The 19,155-nt window shown below is 35.9% G+C and overlaps 1 protein-coding gene across 1 annotated transcript in view; it reads left to right on the forward strand.

Moving 5' to 3' along the window:
* Window positions 1–19,155, forward strand: part of dimm (basic helix-loop-helix family member dimmed) — a 589,956-nt gene that overhangs the window by 14,449 nt on the left and 556,352 nt on the right. The window lies entirely within an intron of this gene.

Consider the following 19,155-nt stretch of genomic DNA (forward strand, 5'->3'; position numbering starts at 1 on the left):
TCTGTGGTACCAAGCAATTCATAATCTGATTCCCACTAATGAACGCTTATACGTTATTCGTCCTACTGACTTATGTCTTATTTGTGGACACAGAGATACCTTACACCATCGCCTTTCGGAATGTTTAGATGCTAGACCAATTTGGAACCAACTTATTGCATGGCTGGCATTCATCTGCCGTAAACCTAAACAGTATTTTACGGCGAACATTTTTCTTTCCCTGAATATCAATGGTTTCCACCAACTCGGAACACAACCGTCACCTGGCTCCTCGGTACAATTCTCTACTACTTGCTTCACAGACCTCACTGTACAGCAATTGAATATTTTGATTATTTGCAACGTTCCCGGTGGAAACTAAGCGTCGGGTGAAGGAAAACAAATATTTCGCGAATTTTTTACATGTCATATTTGATTAGTAGAGACCTTTTTTCTAGCCTTGTAATGTGAATTTACAAGTACAATGCCTTAACACTTTGTGTTTATATATAATTCTTATGTATAGATTCCAGATTCATATTTATGTACTGCTTTAACACCCATGGTTCTTATGTAGTGTAAAATGATGAAATTTAGCATGGTTGTAGCCTTCCGGGACTAACCGACAGGAAAATTGCCAAAAGTGAATATTTCTGATTTTTAAGGGTCTAAAGGAAAAATGAAATTCCCATGTTATTTGAATAGAAATCTTCTTGGGATACAAAATATTATCTCTTAGATAGTTGTAATAGGACAAGAAACTTGAAATTCGGCAGAAATGTGGGCTCAAGAGATGCGAGGCCATAGGCGAAGCAAACGCGGAGGTCTGGAGCTAAGTCACCAGTAGGGTCAAATTCAGGAAATATTAACAACAAATGCACAAATTCTCTGTTGATACATACGAGATACGAAACCGTAGCCCGAACAAACGCGGGGAGTTTGCAGGCGAAGGCTAGTTTTAAATAAAATGTTTATTCTAAGTGGGGGACGTGGAGTAAAGGATTCGCAAAGAATCAAACACTTTTCAGAAGCTTATTCTTTCTGTGCGAAGAACGGGCATTTTAGTTAATTCTTGATATAAGTAAAATACAGGTATATACCTTAAAAATTTAATTATACGTTTATATGTGAAGTCATTTTTCTTTTACATGAAGAATGTATTAAATGAATGGAATAGTAGTCTATCCTATATTAAAATATAATCTAGACAGAGAGAGAGAGAGAGAGAGAGAGAGAGAGAGACAGTAAATCGTTGATGTATGTGATGACGTAATGTTGAGCGTTGACACAGTTTATAATTAAAAAGTATATTCATCCATCATCTCTCAGCAACTCATTAGTTGCACCAAGTACTCCCACGCGGCGACTTATTACAAAAGATAAACCATTTTTCTTCACGGTGTTTCGTTCGTTCTCATATCACACAGAAAATGGCGCTCACGGATTTTGCCATTTCACCAAAAGACCAGCCACGTTTTATCTCTCTCTCTCTCTGTGTGTCTCGCGCTGGCCAGTTTTGGTTTCCTTGATAACGCCATTTCATTCAGCGTAAGAAAAAAAAACAGATTGAAAGGAGACATCTTTATCATGTTGCATTCTTGGAAGAATTTTTATTCCTACTTATTATTTTTTCTTAGAACACGAACAAAAGTTACTTTTCCAGAATTAATTCAAAACTTTTTTTTTTTTTAAGAAAAGGTGAGTCAGTACTACTCGAGCAACTAAAATTAAAAAAAAAAACATGAGCATATTTTAGACATATGAGTGCTATCCTACTGTAGAGAGTACAGAGAATTTTGTCAAAAGAAAGAGTTCAAGCTCTCAAGCTCATTTTTCTTTAGGTCATGTGTCGTATTTGTATGCGTATCTTCATATGGCTAAATGTTCATAATAAGTTGTTCAAGGAGAATAGTTACAACCTGGAAACCCACTGCTACTGAAAATGCTATTAGTTATCTAAGGCCCAGAAGAAATGTATAATTAATTTTAGAAGCATAGTAAGGCATGATTAAAAAATAAAGCAAATGAGCACAATATGTGAAATGGTATATATATATGGCGCACATGGACAACAGAGCATTATTATTCAAGTCCAAATAAAGCTTAAATACTCTACAGGGTGCACAAAAGTAGACATACAGACCAGCATCGATCAAGTATGACATTTTAATTTACTAAGATAATGAATTAATTTGCTTTGGTTTATTCTGGGCTTAATGTATAAGTGATAATAAATTAAGAACAAATAAGGAAGAAACTAAGTCAATACCTGTGTGGATAACAACAAGTAAATGATATAAAATGTCATGACCAATCAGTACGGGACTGTGTACCGACCTTTGGGCCACTCTCTATAATGATATACTCTCCGGGACCTTCTTTAGCTGCCACGGAGAATCAAAATTTCACTATGTGGCAACATTGCAGATTAGCTTGGAACGATTAGCATTGCTTCTCGAGTCCATCAGGCAGTTATACTGATTATTACGCTAGTAAGTGGTATTAGAATCGTCTGTTGACTTTAACAGCCTAGCGGTGGTACTTTTTCTCCATTACATCTGGGAGGATTCGATATAACTATTTGATAGAGTGGTAGATCTTCTTTGACTTTTAGAATAATGCTCTGTAGTCTGTGGCCGCCATTTTTAGAACACCCGATATATTCTATATAAATTCAAACCTTTTTTTAAAAAAAGAATATAACATATCTTATATATAAAAGAGAACGCACAAATCCTTTGTTCCCTCATCACGCTAATACGGCTGAACCAATTTCTTTCATTTTTGGGGGGTTATTAGGATTTGGACCCTAGATGGTTTTTATCATATCACTTTAATTTTTAATTACCAGTGTCTTGAGATAATTGACCATTCAAGTGTCCATAACGTACAAATCCTTTGTTAGTTCATCATAGGTAAAAATAAACGTATTTATATGCAACCCGCATGACCGTGTCACTCGGCGGGTTAACATAAATGAGAGGCGATATAATGTTAACATTTACTGCAATCTACTATGGTTTTTATCATATCACTTGAAAGCGAAAAAGTAAAAATTATCTAAGTAACAAAGTTTATTGCGTTCCGGGGTGACCGCAGCGAAGCGGGGCGGGTTAACATAAATGACAGGCGATATAATGTTAACATTTACTGCAATCTTCTATGGTTTTTATCATATCACTTGAAAGCGAAAAAGTAAAAATTATCTAAGTAACAAAGTTTATTGCGTTCCGGGGTGACCGCAGCGAAGCGGGGTGAACGCTGCTAGTGTAAAATAAAGTATAATTCTTTAGAAAATTAACTCCTTCTTTAATATTTTATATTTCCATCATGACGAATAATTGGATTTATTACCTTCGTTTTAATTTGTAGTGATAACAAAAGCTAGGCATTTCAACAACGGAGATTTTAAAGAGTACAATATTGTTTTATTACATTCCTATACTGAAATTTCAAAGGTTATGTTTGAGCATATCAGTTATTCTCTCCAATCCTTGGGCTCGCTGTAAGCTATAGACTAAAGTCACTCTTAATTAAAAGTTGTAAATGTTTCCATTTAAGTACTTTTTTTTTGCCTTGTCCACCAACAAACTTGCTGTTATACAAATATTAACGCTCAAATCTAAATATTGTAAGATTATGTAGGTAGAGTTAATAAAATACACCGGATTTTAGCACTTCATATTTTATTACAAAAACGTCGCATTTATTATACAAAATCTCAATTAACATCTTTTTAAGTCTGTAATTACTTTAAGGTAAGTGTTTTCACCATGGATAAGGTGTGGACCCCGCCGACTTAACATGATAGTGTCGTAGCCCAAAACGTCCTCCGACTGGATCGGTGTCTCCGTAGCAAAAAGCGGGCTCGCGAGTAGGTATTGTAGGTTATAATCAGCACAGGGCACTGTTTACTTTTTGGTCTTGACGTACTCTTTTATAGCCATGCTTTGGAGGAAGAACCTGTGGAGGAGTTGTCGGAGTCCTTCGTGGTTCTCCGTGTCCCCATCGTCTCTTCCAGTAAGTGTGGTTTTCTTCTGTCCTCTGCCTTTATTTACTTACAAATCATGAAACCACGTGTTCATATAGTATGTGTGGTAATACGGAACCTTGCAAAATGGTTACAGATTTTGGAACAGCAAAACACGTGTATGTTCAGCATCATTACTTTTCATTTTCAAATAATTAAATTGAACCAATACAGTTTAAGTTCTACAGAAGAGTAATAATATATAACTGAAGCCATAACTTGGGAAGAAAACGAATAACTTCTGGGGAATCACCGTCGAAGCCATTGTGCAGTTGATGATCCAACCTGAAAGAGAACAAATATTAAATATATTGTCAAATAGTTATTTGTAATCATATTATATCTTTAGCCTATAATAAAAACCAATATGATAATAATAACACATTGGCCTTTGTTTTTCGGAGTTCTGAGTATTTTTACGATATGGTGTTATTCCGTTTCCTCAGTGTTTAAATCTTCGAAGTTTACGGAACATGTTCCAAATTTCTACTTTGTTGCATTCATGCCTGTCTTTTCTCTGTGGTTTAGTATTAACTAACTAACTAACTCTATGGCCTATGGAACCCGGAGGTTCAATGCCGCGTTCACAAAAGCTCTCCACTGACTTCTATCCTTAGCTAATTGCATCCAGTTTCTACTTTGTATTCCTATCTCTGCGAGATCCATCTTAATATTGTCCTCCCATCTGCGCCTAGGTCTTCCTAATGGTCGTTTTCCGATGGGTCTTCTAGTCAAGACTTTGAAAGCGTTTCTACTTTCTTCCATTCTAGCTACATGGCCTGCCACCTAAGCCTCCTACACTTGACGACCCTAACAATGTTGGGTAAACCGTATAAATTATGTAATTCCTCGTTATGAAGTTTCCGCCATTCCCCATTCTCGTTCCTCTTCGGTCCGAATATTCTTATCAGGATCCTGTTCTCAAATACTTTCAATCTATGTTCTTCCCTCAGAGTAAGCGACCATGTTTCACAATCATACAGAACAACAGGCATGATTATCGTTTTATATATTTTAAGCTTCAAATTTTTCGAAGGAATTCGCGAGATTTTGAACTGAATAGTAACACAAATTCCCTGCGTTTAGTCGACATTTAATTTCTTCGTGAATATGATTTTCGTCTGCCAATATTGATTCTAAGTATTTAAAAGTATCCACTTTATCAAAAGTATTATTTAATATTGTGGTTTAGTATTGTATATCAATAATTTGGACAGCAGTATTAGTTTGCATGTTCATTTCACAAATGACAAACCAGTGTGGCGACCAAAAATTAGGAATTGCATCGCATTTCTTCGGTGTACAACAATCAAACAGATGAGGTGTCACAGAATCACACGAGAGGATATTTCAATCATCGTGGCATGTGGGCAGTCCATCGTGACGGGCGGCAGACTTAACGGGAATTAGATCCGTCGTCATGGTGAAGAAGAAAGGGACAGACACTATATGTGTGGTAGAGGAATGCTTGTTTAATATTAGTAACGATTATAAAGTAGAGAATTTTGTAATATACGACGGACGTACAGTAAGTTATCTATCTAGACAGGAAGGAATACCGATATGCTGACTTGGTCATCACTATTTTTTGGTCTAGTCCCCATGGTGGGCTATGTACCATCGGCACTTTGTGAACAGCAATGAAATACCAGAGAAAAAATAGTCTTTGTCTTAAATTTATGAGCAAGAAGGGAGGAAATTACCCCTCCTCCCCATTCCATCAACGCCCTTGTCTAGCGATTGTCCTATGAAACTCTAGTCCACACGCTTTCACGTGGTTTTTGTTTAATTTATTTCGTACCCTGCGCTACGAAGATACTACTTTTGCTGAGCAAAAGTGAACCTTTCTGAAAATGGACTTGGATTCCTTGTGCTCTGAATGCTCCATATCTAAAAATATTTTATAAAAACTGAGTTGGAGCCAAATTTCTCCTGGAACCCAAGTTTATTCGAAACGTATAAAATTAGTTTGATTAGTTTGATTGATTACAGTTTTGCATCAGCGACAAGGCTAGATGAAACACGGATTTTTGTTTAAAGTGGGATCCGAAACACTAATTTTGAAATTTTACGTCAGATCGCAGTCAAAATCTATACAGAAAATTCCGACGTCTCGTGCCTCTATCCTCAAAATTTAATGTTAAAAGACCGAAAATTGCGCCCTTTAGAGTGGTGCATACATACAAACAGACGAACAAATTGAGATCAAATTGTTCCAAACACTGACGTTCGGCACTAATGTTACAATAAGTATCACACCTTAATGGTTAGTTACGTGGGCCACTCCCATACCTGGCGCTTCCCCGCCTGGTCCCTTCATACAAGCTGTGCCAAGTTGTAAAGTTTATAAGAAAATTTAGAACTGATGTGGGGAAGAGGGACGAAATAAATTTTTCGTAATATAATGAAAAAGATGTTGATACAAAATTAATTCTTACCTGAAGTTTCCAGTTGCATCTCAGCCACATCACTGACGTTATAATCATCAGAAGCAATTTTCGGATCAACACTTTTCCATTTGTTTGGGTTTCCAGCTTTTTCCCAGCATTGTACTTTTCATAATGATTCTTATTCTTTGAACTAAACCAACCATTTCTTTCCTACGCGTTTTGCAACGAGTTCGTATGTACGTTTTCTTATTTGATGGAGTTTGAGTTACTCTAACAAACTTGAACCAAATCATGGTCTGTTCTCTTCCCGTAAAACTCATGTTAAACGATTCCAAGTTGTACTGAGAGTGAGAACCAACATGTACTGTATCAACGAATACCTGCTATATTTTAATGTCAGAATCTCAATTTAGCAAATAACCTTTTCTTTGTTTTCTGAAATACAACACAACATTTTCTTTCCGTGATAATTATTTTATTTATTTTTTAATATCAGTAATATAAGTAGTCCAACCTTCGACTACGACACTTTCTCGCAAGTTAACTGAGAAGCATTTAAACAATACAATATACATTAAAAGTAAGGGGAGAAAGAGACAAAATAAATTGTAGATCACCACAGTGACCTCTGTAACCACGAGAAATCAAAACATTCACATGGATAGAAAACAGTCTTCTGAATGGGGGAGCACTTTTTAACAATTTTCTTGCTCTGGCAGATTTTTTTTTACAAAAATTAAATAAAACACAAATAAACATACATGTATGTTTAAAATAAGTCTTAAAAAAACACGTGTTTAAAACAAAATGTTTAAAATGTATACAAAATTTGTTTCAAACAAAATCAATTGTTTAAAACAAGTTTTAATCATTTGTTTTAAACATTTTGTTTTAAACAAAACAACCCTGCTAGAAAATCAAAACTATTGAATGATGTTAAAGAAATTAACGCCATAAATGTTATTAGAAAATCAAAAGTGTAGATTGACGATAGAAAGATCAACGAAATAAGTATTACTTGAAAATCAAAACTATTGAATTGCAGAAAAATCAACGCTATAAATATTACTAGAAAATAAAAAGTATAAAATTACATTAGAAAGATCACGCTATACATGTTACTAGAAAATCAAAACTACAGAATTACATTAGAAAGATCAACACTATAAAAATTACTAGAAAATGGAAAGTAAAGAATGACGTTAGATAGATCAACACTATAAAAAATAATAGAAAATCAAAGGTAAAGAATAATATTACATAGACCAACGCAATAAATGTTACCAGAAAATCAAAAATACAGAATGACATTTGAAATATGAGCACCATAATTATTATTGGAATATTAAAGAAAAACATTGTTATCAATACATGAATTGAGGATTACAAAATTGACTTTAAAAATTTCAAGTTAAATATTTAGCAAAATATTTTAGAAAACGCACTTCCAAACTTTCTAAGCAGCAATAGTGAGTTTTCCTTTAAAGCAACTTGCAAGAAGTTATGTAAATTTCTACAGTTAAAGAGCAAATGCACTTTGGTAATAAGAAACATTAAAATCAGTTTCTCCGTAATACGTGTGTTCTACAGAATTGTGTTGTGTAATTGTATAACTTCTTTTTATCATATAGCAGAGCAAGCTTTAAATGTAATATATTTGTAAGCAAAAAAATTTTTAAAAAATCATTCTGCGTTATAAAGAATGCACAATGGGATTTTGTTTCTGTTTGAAATATTTTTTAATTCCTAGAAAAGTTGACATATCCAATTAGAAAACCTCGGCGCTCCAATACAACTAATAGTCCTGTCTTGTTTTCCCATCTTTCATTCTTTTTTCTGAAAGTACAAAATACAAGGAAAAACGTATAAACAAAATGAAAAAGAACACAATTTCACGCTGTTACTTTTTAAGCCAATCAATGTACAGTAACACAAGGCAGCTGTTTTTGGTTGGAGAAGAGTGGTTCGTGGGCGGAGGAGGACGCATGGAGACAAAATAAGAAAACAGAGGTTGCGTTGTTCATCTGTGCAAACATGAAAACGCGCGCTGTCTAATCAAAAACATTGTATTCATCCCACACAAGACAATAGTAATTAATGATGTTGAACAGAGGAAGCAACAAAAACAAGTGACACAACGTATGTTGCTAATTATAAATACACACTTACACACAAGCACACGAAAAGAAAGAGAGAGGGAGAGAGAGAGTTAAATAGAGGGAGAATACAAACTGAGAGAAATTATGTTGTAATCAGAAAAGTGATCATACTTCTTTTTTGAATGTGTATATATGTACGTATGTATTTATGTTCTAAATACGTCATACTTATGTTGTTTTACTTTATTGTTTAATCTCCTGTGCATGAACTCTACAGTATAAACACTTTCTCCACCTGAAAATATATGCAATTTAAAATATATGTAGATTTTTGTTTTACACTTTTATTGAATGGTGTGTAATGTACTTTTAGCACTTATACCATACTAGTATCTATCACAAGCTTTGCTGGGTTAAAATAAAAATTTAAAATGCACAAATCCTTATCTCATGTGTTTGGTACCAGTGAAATATGCTGTTTTTTTTAGTGGCATATTCACTGTCCATATGGAAGTGTCACTGTCGATCTCAGTGACCCCGAAAACAATAGATTCGACACTAATATTGGTCATTTTTGATCATGTTTATGTACCTTCGCCTCCCTCTCCCCCAAGTTGCGGGGCTGAATTTGGATTGAAACATCATCGGAAGCCTCACTATTCTTCTCTACGACTCCGACAATTATAGATTCGACTCTAATATCGGTCATTTTTGATCACTTTTAAATACATACCCTCCCCCTCCCCTAAGTTGCACCGTCAAAGTATTAGGTCTAGGTTAGAAACCATACCAGGTCCGAAATTCGTCTATGTTGAAAATTTGAACGAAATCGGTTGGGTGGTTCAAGAGTTATTAAGTCACAAAGACAGGAACATTTATTTTCATTTTTTAAAAAATTATATCTCCCCTTCCCACTCTTTTACCTTGCACCGTCAAAGTGAAATCATGAAAATCATCCCAAGCCTGAACCTTATCTATGTTGAGAATTTGATCGGGATCGGTTGAGTGGTTCAAAAGATTAAGAATCACAAACACATTAACTTTCAGTTTTATAATATAGGTTTGAAATTTCAAGATCGCTTTCTAGTTTTCTTGCTATATTCCAATTATTTGTAGTTTTTTCTATATTGTTCAATTTTTTATTGATTATATGATTAATATTATTTTAGCTGCTAATTTGTACAATTCCTTGTGACTTTAGCTACGAAGTGTAAATTTTGCTTGACTAGATCCGAATATTTTGGACACCAAATTAAAATCAATTTGATTGTAATTAGCAAGTTGAGCATAGTTCCAGCTACATATATAATTTGACATTGTCTTAATTATCACTTATGAGACTTAAATTCAAATTAGTATATTCATAAAGTGAATTAATCATAGTTGTAGTCATCAGATACAATTGTAAATAATTTTAGCCATCAAGTGCAATTTTAATATTATTTTAACCATCAAATACAACTTTAATATAACTTCAGCTATCAAAAAAATGGTCGGCATAGTTTTAACATTCATTTACAATATTTTAGTGTAGTTTTAGTCATCAAGTAATATTTTAGTGCAGATTTAGCCATCAATTACAATTTTAGTGTATTTTTAGTAATCAAGTAAAATTTTAGTTTAGTTTGATCTTTCAATTACAATTTCAACGTACTTTTAGCTATCAGGTTCAATTTAGGTATAGTTTTAACTACCAAATTCAACTTCAATTTTACCTTATTTAGGAAGGTGAATATTCACCGTTTTTCCACCTATCAAAGTACAACTGATACTTTGATTTAGCTTTCAAGTTTAATTTAGATAAGATACATGTAATCAATCGGTATTTAAAATTTTTCTTCTACAAAATACAATTTCAATCCTGTATAACTATTAACTTCAAACTCAGCTTGAGTAACTATAGAGTTAATTTAGCGTACTTTCTACTATCAAGTACAATTTCAGTATAGTTTTAGTGAAGTTCGAATTTAATTTGACCTTATTCAGTAAGTTAATTTTCAGTATAGCTTCAGTTACCAAAGTGCAATTTAAGAATATCTTTAGCTGTCAAGTTTTAATGCAATTAGGGTTTAGGTTGCAACTTAATTGAGTGTAATTTCAAAGTGTGAGACAAAGAGTAACAGAGACATTATATATATTTAGGGTGTCCAATATACAACGCAACCCAAAGTTTGGGATAGGAGAATTTTTGAACCTGAAGCCATACACAAATAATGCTATACCAAAATGAAGCTTTTTTCATGCATATATTTTTAAACTATGAAGCAACGATTGAATGCACTAGGAACCACACAGTGTTGCCAGATGTAACCGAAGGTGTAAATTATTTTTTTTGTTTTAGTTAGAGTGGCTTAGAAACTATGGAGCAGAAAAAATATTTTCTTTATTTACACCGATAACTAATCGAATGCGGCCTCTGTAAAGGGGAACTAAGAAAATTGTAGTTTTCATAAATTAACAGTCTGAATTGGCAACATTGCTGATGTTTCAGTGCATCAAAAGGTGTGTTAAGGATCTGTCTACATTATGCAATTCCTGAATACAACAAAAAAGAAACTTTGGTGTTTGGATTTTGAAATATTTAAGAATGGCAAGTAGTAGTAAGAAGACCATTGCAACGAGAACATCTACAAATATTTGGCTTATTGATCAAATCTCCACATCACTGAATGATTCAAAGATAAAATCTAAAAAAGAAGTTCTTAGACATTTTATTTCATTACAAAAAGGAATTTAACTTAAATATAAGGGACTCAGCTCACTGTGTTGCTAGTGATGTGATTCAGATTTGGGAAAAGGCTAATATTCCTACAAGATTTTTTTAAAAAAAAGTATGTGGTTAATAAAATTGAAAATTTGTTCAAGGAGTAGCAAAAGCTGAAAAAGGACAAAGAAAACAAAGCCAAGCGTTCAGATAGTTTGAAGAAGAAAGAAGATGATTGGAAGATGGCTCTGAAAGATCTTTTTGATATTGTCCCACGTTAATGCTCTCAATATGATGAGGATAGAAAAATATAAAGGTTTTTTGATCGTTCAGAGACAAAAAGGACGATCCGGTAAAATGGGAAACGTTGATATGAAATTCGCAAAGAAAGAAGCAAATTCAAGAGAGAGAAAAGCACGTTTGGAAAAATGAAAGAGCATGAAGAAGAAAATGAAAAAAAAGATTACTTTTTGAACGAACATCAATTCCTCCAGATGCATGTGAAACAAAACAGTTCAACTAAAAGTGAAAGTAGTTTGATACATGAAGAAGTGGTTTCATATTGTGATCCACCTTCAAAGAATAGAGGTAGAAAGAATATTTTAGACAATAACGTAGCTGCAAGCCTTGATGCAGCAAAGTTAAGTGACAGAAAAGCAGCTGTTGTTTTGACTAGTATACTAAAAAGTATGCGATGCGACTCTTCCGAATATAATGTGAACAAATCTTCTATTCGCCGTCTTAGAATCAAAATCAGAGAAAAGAGACCTCAAGACTTAAGGTTAGTGTAAAGGGACAAGTTTTGCCGATTGATGTCACTACAGTCTTCGTATCTTTTCCATGTATTTTTTACCATTCATGAAAATTTACAATTTCTTTTACAAATTTCAACGTAGAGATTTCAAATTTTTAGAGAAGGAACTTCATAACCTATCAAAGGGAACGATCCGTGCCAATTTTTTATTTAGAATTTTCTTCATTGTTGAAACAGTTCCATTGTTAAAGGTTTGGATATCCATTTCAACAATCAAGCCATTTCAACAATGAAGAAAATTCTAAATGAAAAATCGGCACGGATTGTTCCTTTTAATAGGTTATGAAGTTCCTTCTCTAAAAATTTGAAGTCTCTACGTTGAAACTTGTAAAAGAAATTGCAAATTTTCGTGAAAGGTAAAAAATACATGGAAGAGATACGAAGATTGTGCTGCCATCTATTGACAAAACTTGTCCCTTTAAACCAACCTTAAAGAGTGAATTTTCAGTTAGAGTGCGTTTGACCGTTCACTGGGACAGAAATTCTTAGAAGATATTTCAGATAGTGAAACGGTTGATAGATTAGCAATTATTGTTTCAGAAAACGGCATTGAGTAGTAACTAGCTGTTCCAGAACTTCAATCAGGAACAAGGGAAGTAATAGCCCGTGCTGTTCATGAAACATTGGAATCCTGGAGTGTTCAAGATCAAGTGAAATGTATGTGTTGTAATACAACATCAGGAAATACTGGGTTACGTAGTGGAACATGTGTCCTTCTAGAGCAAAATATGAAAAAAGAAATGCTTTATTTGGCTTAGCGACATCATATCCCCGAAATTATGATTGGGAAAGTTGTTACTAATTCAATTAAAGTTTCAACAAGGCCTGACATTTTGCTGTTCAAGCGATTTAACCTTTTAACGCTCCATTTTTCCTATCAGACTGATTTTTTAAATTTGGAATGTTTCGGTCTAGAAAACACGGGAATTCTTTTTTAAAAATTAGTGCAAATAATATACGGTATATGGGATATTTTATGGTGTTTGCATATACGGTCTATGCAAAGTTGCGCGTTGATGTCTGTAAAGTCCACTAAAGCTAGATAGAACCAATAAAACGCGACGAATGTCAGCGTACTTGAACTTTTGTACTCATTAAACTTCTGTCTAACACAGAAAAAGTCAACAGTTCAAAACCTGTCCACTTAAACGTGCAAAGAAAGCTCAAAAATGACAATATGACGTATCTTTGCGCGCAACAAGTAAGATAAAGAGCCCAATGATTGCTTACTATGGCATCTAGCGGGAAATTCAGAACTTCATTAGTGAAATCAAGGATGTTATAAAATAGCGGATCTGCCCATAAAACAAAAGCGTGAAGCCATACGTCACAGCTTCGCCACACCTACTCTGCCCACTCCGCGCCACTAAGATCACAATGTTTCGAGCCGACAATCATGGCGGAAACGAGAGTAGCCAAAAAGACGTGCCGGCTCAGACGATGCTCGATTGTTTATCGGCTTCAATGAGTTCATATGATGAAGATACATAGAGGCAGATTTTCTATTTTATAACATCCTTGAGTGAAAGGGTATCTTAGCTAATACGCAAAGCTGTTTTTCTATGTCCAAACTAGAGGCTACATGGTGTAATACAATTTCAAAGTAAACTTTACATGTATGCAAAACTGCGCGCTAAAGGGTAAAGAGTTTGTGGAACTCGATTGACCATAGTAATTTCAAACCCGCCACATCTGACAGTTTACTTCATAAAAATGTTACCAACAGTGCATCAAATATCATTGAGTTTGCTAAAAAAAATAACTTAAGGAGTTTCAACCACGAGAAGATTACAAAGATCTTTTAGAGCTCACAATCATGTTCCTTGGAGAAGCTCCAGAAAGAGATATACATTTTAGAGCTCCAGGGGGAGTACATCGAACCCGATGGACACCAAAGGCAATTTACTCGCTAAAGATATACTTATTTAGAGATCAGCTCAAACTTTCCAAACAAGAAGAAACAGGATTTCGTAACATTTGCTCATTTGTAGTGAAAGTTTACGTTAACATCTAGTTTCAAGCACCATCTGATAGTACTGCCCCTAGAAATGACTTGCAACTTTTGAGAAATTTAAAGGAATATGAAGGTGTCAATGAGGAAATTCAAAGTGTGTAATGAAAAAGTTTCTCCGACATTTGTGGTACCAAATTTCACAAAATTAAATCCCCACGTTAAGCGGGTTTGCATATGCAGGCTCCTAACTATGAAAACATTTACGTTCACTCCAACCTCAATCATTTCACGAATTCAACCTGTTTTACGTATGTTATTAGGACATAATATCGATTGTGATTTATTCTAAAAACACTTTTATACAGTGCAGGAGCTGTAACGTCCAAATATTTACTGAGAACTCATAGTCGTATCGGAATAAACAAAAGCGAGTATGGAACAGTAAACTAGTTTCACAAAAGGCAAAAGAAAATGTGCAAAGGCATACAAAACGGTCGAGTGGTTTGGGTCGATACCCTATCAATCACATGTTTGTGTGTTCAAACCCGGTAGCAAGTTGTTTCTTTTTTAAGTGTCTTCCTATTTTCATCCGGAGGCTGAAAATATTTCTTTGAGTAACTCATTGAAAACTTCTTTTGTTTCAAATTCGATTAGAACAGAGCATTATATGAATTGCAAATCTAAAATCTAAGCTGAAAACAAAATAATATTATGTTCACTATTCAATTATTATCCTCTGATTTGTAACGAGAAACTATTTATAAACAATGGTGACTTCAGAAAATTATCCTCGGGGGGAATTTCAATATGCGGGTGGAGGGCAAACATTGGTAGTCCACATTGAGCACGATCGAATATATGGTCCTGAAGGCGGAAATTTCTTAGCTCGAGAGGGGTCCCAAATTCTCCCTCAGATCACGTCCTGAAAGCATCATTGCTTAAAAGCTTTTCGTAACAAATATAATATTACACTTGTTTCTCGTTCTACATTTAGAATTGGTAAAATCATAACTTATAGAGGATTATAATAAAAGCATAAAAATTACAATACCAATCATGTATAAATTATCCTGTAAGTTACCAACTTTGGGTCAGATTACTATAATTAATTAATCAATATTTATACAAATATTTTTTATTTTACTATTTTTACTATTCAATATTATATACACTTCATTTCCAAAATCAAAACCTCGAAAATGTATATTGTACGAGTGCAGATTCGCAAATAAATGATTATTTATCATATATATTGGTCGCTATTCGAAATTCTATTTAATCGAATCCGACAAGAACACAGACAGAAACATCGAGAACAGGTGAAAAAAAGTGCTGAACCCGGCGGGGACTCGAACTTAGTTCGAATGGTACTTTATAAGCCGAACGCCTTAGACCACTGAATATTTATTGTACTCTGTCACTAATATTACATAGCAAAATTACATGGAGACAATATAGGCGTAATCTAGGACCGACCACTGGGAAGAGAGTCCAAGATGTGATTCTGAGCAAACCTACTCCGCTGTACGATGATAATGGTTATGCATAACAAGGAAAATGTTCACAAGCACAATTCATGTCCTCAGGGTCTTTCCCGACAGGTGGGACAGAGCTGCTTGCAAAAAACCACTGAAAGATTGTCTTTCAAGATCGACTGAAAAATATTTGCGGCGTTCCCGTTGTAGAAAGTCGAAATATAAGCATTCATCATTCCACGGCATGGAATGATGAACATATAACAATGTGGTACCAACTAACCAGAGGACCGTATTATGTTTGGTTTTTGGGTAATACTGAAATGCAGGAAAGAATAGGAGATCGACTGTAAATAAAGAAACAGGTGTACGGCAGATCAAGCTCAACATACGAAGGAGGAGGTTCCAAATAATATCGGCACCTGAACATGACATGTAGCGATGAGATAGTGTGTCGGAGTGGCCACAATATTTGCAGGTGAGGGTTGTGGTACGTCCAATGCGCAGAAGTCGTTCTTGTGTGGCAGGCAGTTGATGAACGATGGTCGTCCATACCGCTTGTGTGTGCAAAGGGAGGACATTGGTTCTTAGATTTTGCCAAATATGGCGCCATTGTTTATTGGGGAACATATCCTGTACCCGGACTCTCACATCTACAAGTGACGCTCTCCACAATTGCTGGTATAAGGTTTGGTGAGTATATGTAGTAGGGGAAGCAAGCGCACCAGAATATGTCCATGCTTGAACAAGATTGGTGACATAGGTAGGACATAATTTGCCAAATCTGCAGAAAGGTGGATTCCTTGGTTGGGAGTATTCGGGCCAGAAACATTCGATCCACACCCGTGTATAGTCCATGTGGGGCTCAACGTCTTGATACGCATCTAGCATGTATAAAACTTGACTTTTAAGACGAATGTTTACGAGTCCAAGGCCCCCTTCGCTGCGAGGAAGATAAATAGTGTTGTGGCGGAGGCGGAAGTAGTAGCCCCGCCAAAGAAACCACATAAATACAGATTCAATTTGGCGAGCGTAAACAGAAGGGAGGGGAAAGATACGCGCGTAGTACCAAAGTTTAGCAGCAACATACTGGTTAAGATATTGGACCTTATGTATGATATGCAGACCTCGGAACCGTTGTAAGTATAGCAGCTGCTTAATCTGAAGAACTATAGGACGCCAGACAGCATCCATTTGTTTGCGTACATCGCTATGAAAAGTTATGCCGAGTACTGTTAAAACATCAACCGTGGGAATGTGAGAGCGTGAATCAGGTAAAGAGGGTAGGGAGAATCCGTGAAATGACAGGAGTTTGGTCTTGTGTTTATTGTATGCCAAGCCGGAGCACTGGGTGAACTCGTCAGTTATGCGGATGGCGGTGAGCATATCTTTGGGCGTAGTTCCTATTAAGGTTACGTCATCCGCAAATCCGAAGACGTGTAATTGATGGTATTCCGGTATACCGGGAGAGGTAATGTTAGCCAGAGCCCGGAGATAGGTATCTAGAACTATCACAAAGAGGCTCGTCGAGATGCTATCACCTTGCCGTAATCCGCGTTGCAGAGCAAATATGTCAGAAAGATGACCGTTGATCTGTACTCGACATTGGGCCGATTGGTATAGTTGTCTTATGACTTGTTGAAATGCAGGAGGAAATCCCCAAGCGTCTAAAGTTTGAAGAAGAAACCCGTGATCAACGCAGTCATATGCGGAAGAAAAATCTATGCCAAGGACCCCCGCTTTAATGCGCCGAGTTTGCACGTACGCTATAAAATCCCGTAACGAACGTAACACATAATAGATGTTATATTTGGGGTGGGTGGCTGCCTGATATGGACTAATATACTTTTGCAATATGGGTTTTAAACGTGCCGTCAGAATTTTGGTAAAAAGTTTCAAATCGGTAGGCAGTAAAGTGATGGGTCGGTACTCCTGTACAGTCTGGGAAGTGGCGGATTTCGGGATAAAGATTGTGATTCCGACGTTACCGCGGATGGGGCCTCCCTGTAAATATGTATTAAATAACTTGACTAGGGTATCGGAAAGAAAAGTCCAGTATTGTTTATAGAACGCGTACGGCAGACCTTCATATCCTGGCGCGCCCTTTCCTTTTGTTGCCTGGAGGGCCATCCATATTTCCTGAGAAGTTATGGGGCGCATGAGATCACGACCCTCTTCCTCCGTAATCAGTTTGGGAATAATCGACAAAAACTGAGTTGTAACATTGGTGTCAGAAGGTCGGGGTTGTACTAATTTATGGTAATGCTCACGGAAAACATTTAGGATCTGAATCGAATCACTAGTCATATCACCATTCGGGAGTCGGAAAGCTACTATTGTAGCCTGTTTCCGCCGGTGCAATAGACGTGCAACGTCGTAAATAGTGACAGTTTCCTGGGCAAGCCTATAATATGTGGTCTCATTAATAAAAGAAGGCATGAGTGTGGGAGCCTGGAGATTTTGGAGTCGTAGTTTGAGCTGTTGCACTGTGCGTTTATTCTGTAGTGAGGGGGCCGCACACCATGCCTGACGCAATGCTTCATAGAGGAATTCAAACATCAACTGCCGATCGTGTCGTGTTTCGTGTCCTTTACCTTGGAAGAACCGAGCGATCTTAGGTTTAAGAAATGTCGTCCACCAAGAGGCGAGATCTGGAAAATATTGTTGCATCCTTTCCCAATATGAATATTGTTGTTTCAGTTCCTCCCGATAACCGTCGTGGTGAAGTAAGGATGTATTTAACTTCCAGTATCCTCGCCTGCTAAGGGCTGGCAAGGGTTGATCTGTTTTTATGTGGAGCTTGATCGCTGCATGATCGCTGAAAGATGGTATAATAGTCTGTACGTCAATAATAGTGTGAAATAAGTCAGGAGTGACGTATATTTTGTCAATCCTACTTTTCGAATGTGAAGTACAATGGGTATAGGTCCTCGGTGAATTGGAAACAATGACTACATCCCGTAAGTGATAAGCCCGCAAAAATTCCAAAAATGCGGGACAAGGGGGGGTGGGCGGAATTGAATCTGCACTGGTTTCAGTGGTATTCCAATCAGCCATGATTACCATACGAGAAATATTAGGAGGCAGGAATTGTGGCAAACTTTGGCCATAAAATTCAGCCCGTTCCTTCTTAGCTGTATAGCCAGAAGGAGCATATAGTCCGACGACCAGGTGCCCCTGTATGACACAATGAATAATACGTCCGTCAGGGGAGAGAGTAAGATTGGTATGCCCCAATCCTTTTCGGATAAACATCCCTACTCCAGTGGTGGGTCCTAAATTAGCAAACACATCATAGTCCATCATATTGTGAAATGAATCATGTATAAGTTCTTGCACACAAACTACATCCGGTTTATGACATACGAGAAATTGGTTTAAATATGCTTTTTTATCGTCACTACTTGCGCGATTTAAATTTATCGTGAGAAAGGATAAAGAGTTTATCACAGTCATATAGAGGAAAATTTCGTAGTATAACACTTCTGTGCAATGTCGATATCTACGTAAGTTTACGCTACTCAAAGTTAATATGAGTCTTAAAACTAAGAAGTGAAGCAAAAAATAACTTACAAAATCCATGATAGATGTTTATGAATATAAGTGCTGCAGGTGAAATTATAACCATACGGCTATGGTAGATTTAAACACAACTAACACTCAAGGATTTCCTGTTTGTATACGTGATAAATACCGCTGTTCCACTCTGC

Source organism: Thermobia domestica, chromosome 3 (genome assembly GCF_964235325.1).
Source record: "Thermobia domestica chromosome 3, izTheDome1.hap1.1, whole genome shotgun sequence".
Lineage (NCBI taxonomy): Eukaryota > Metazoa > Arthropoda > Insecta > Zygentoma > Lepismatidae > Thermobia > Thermobia domestica.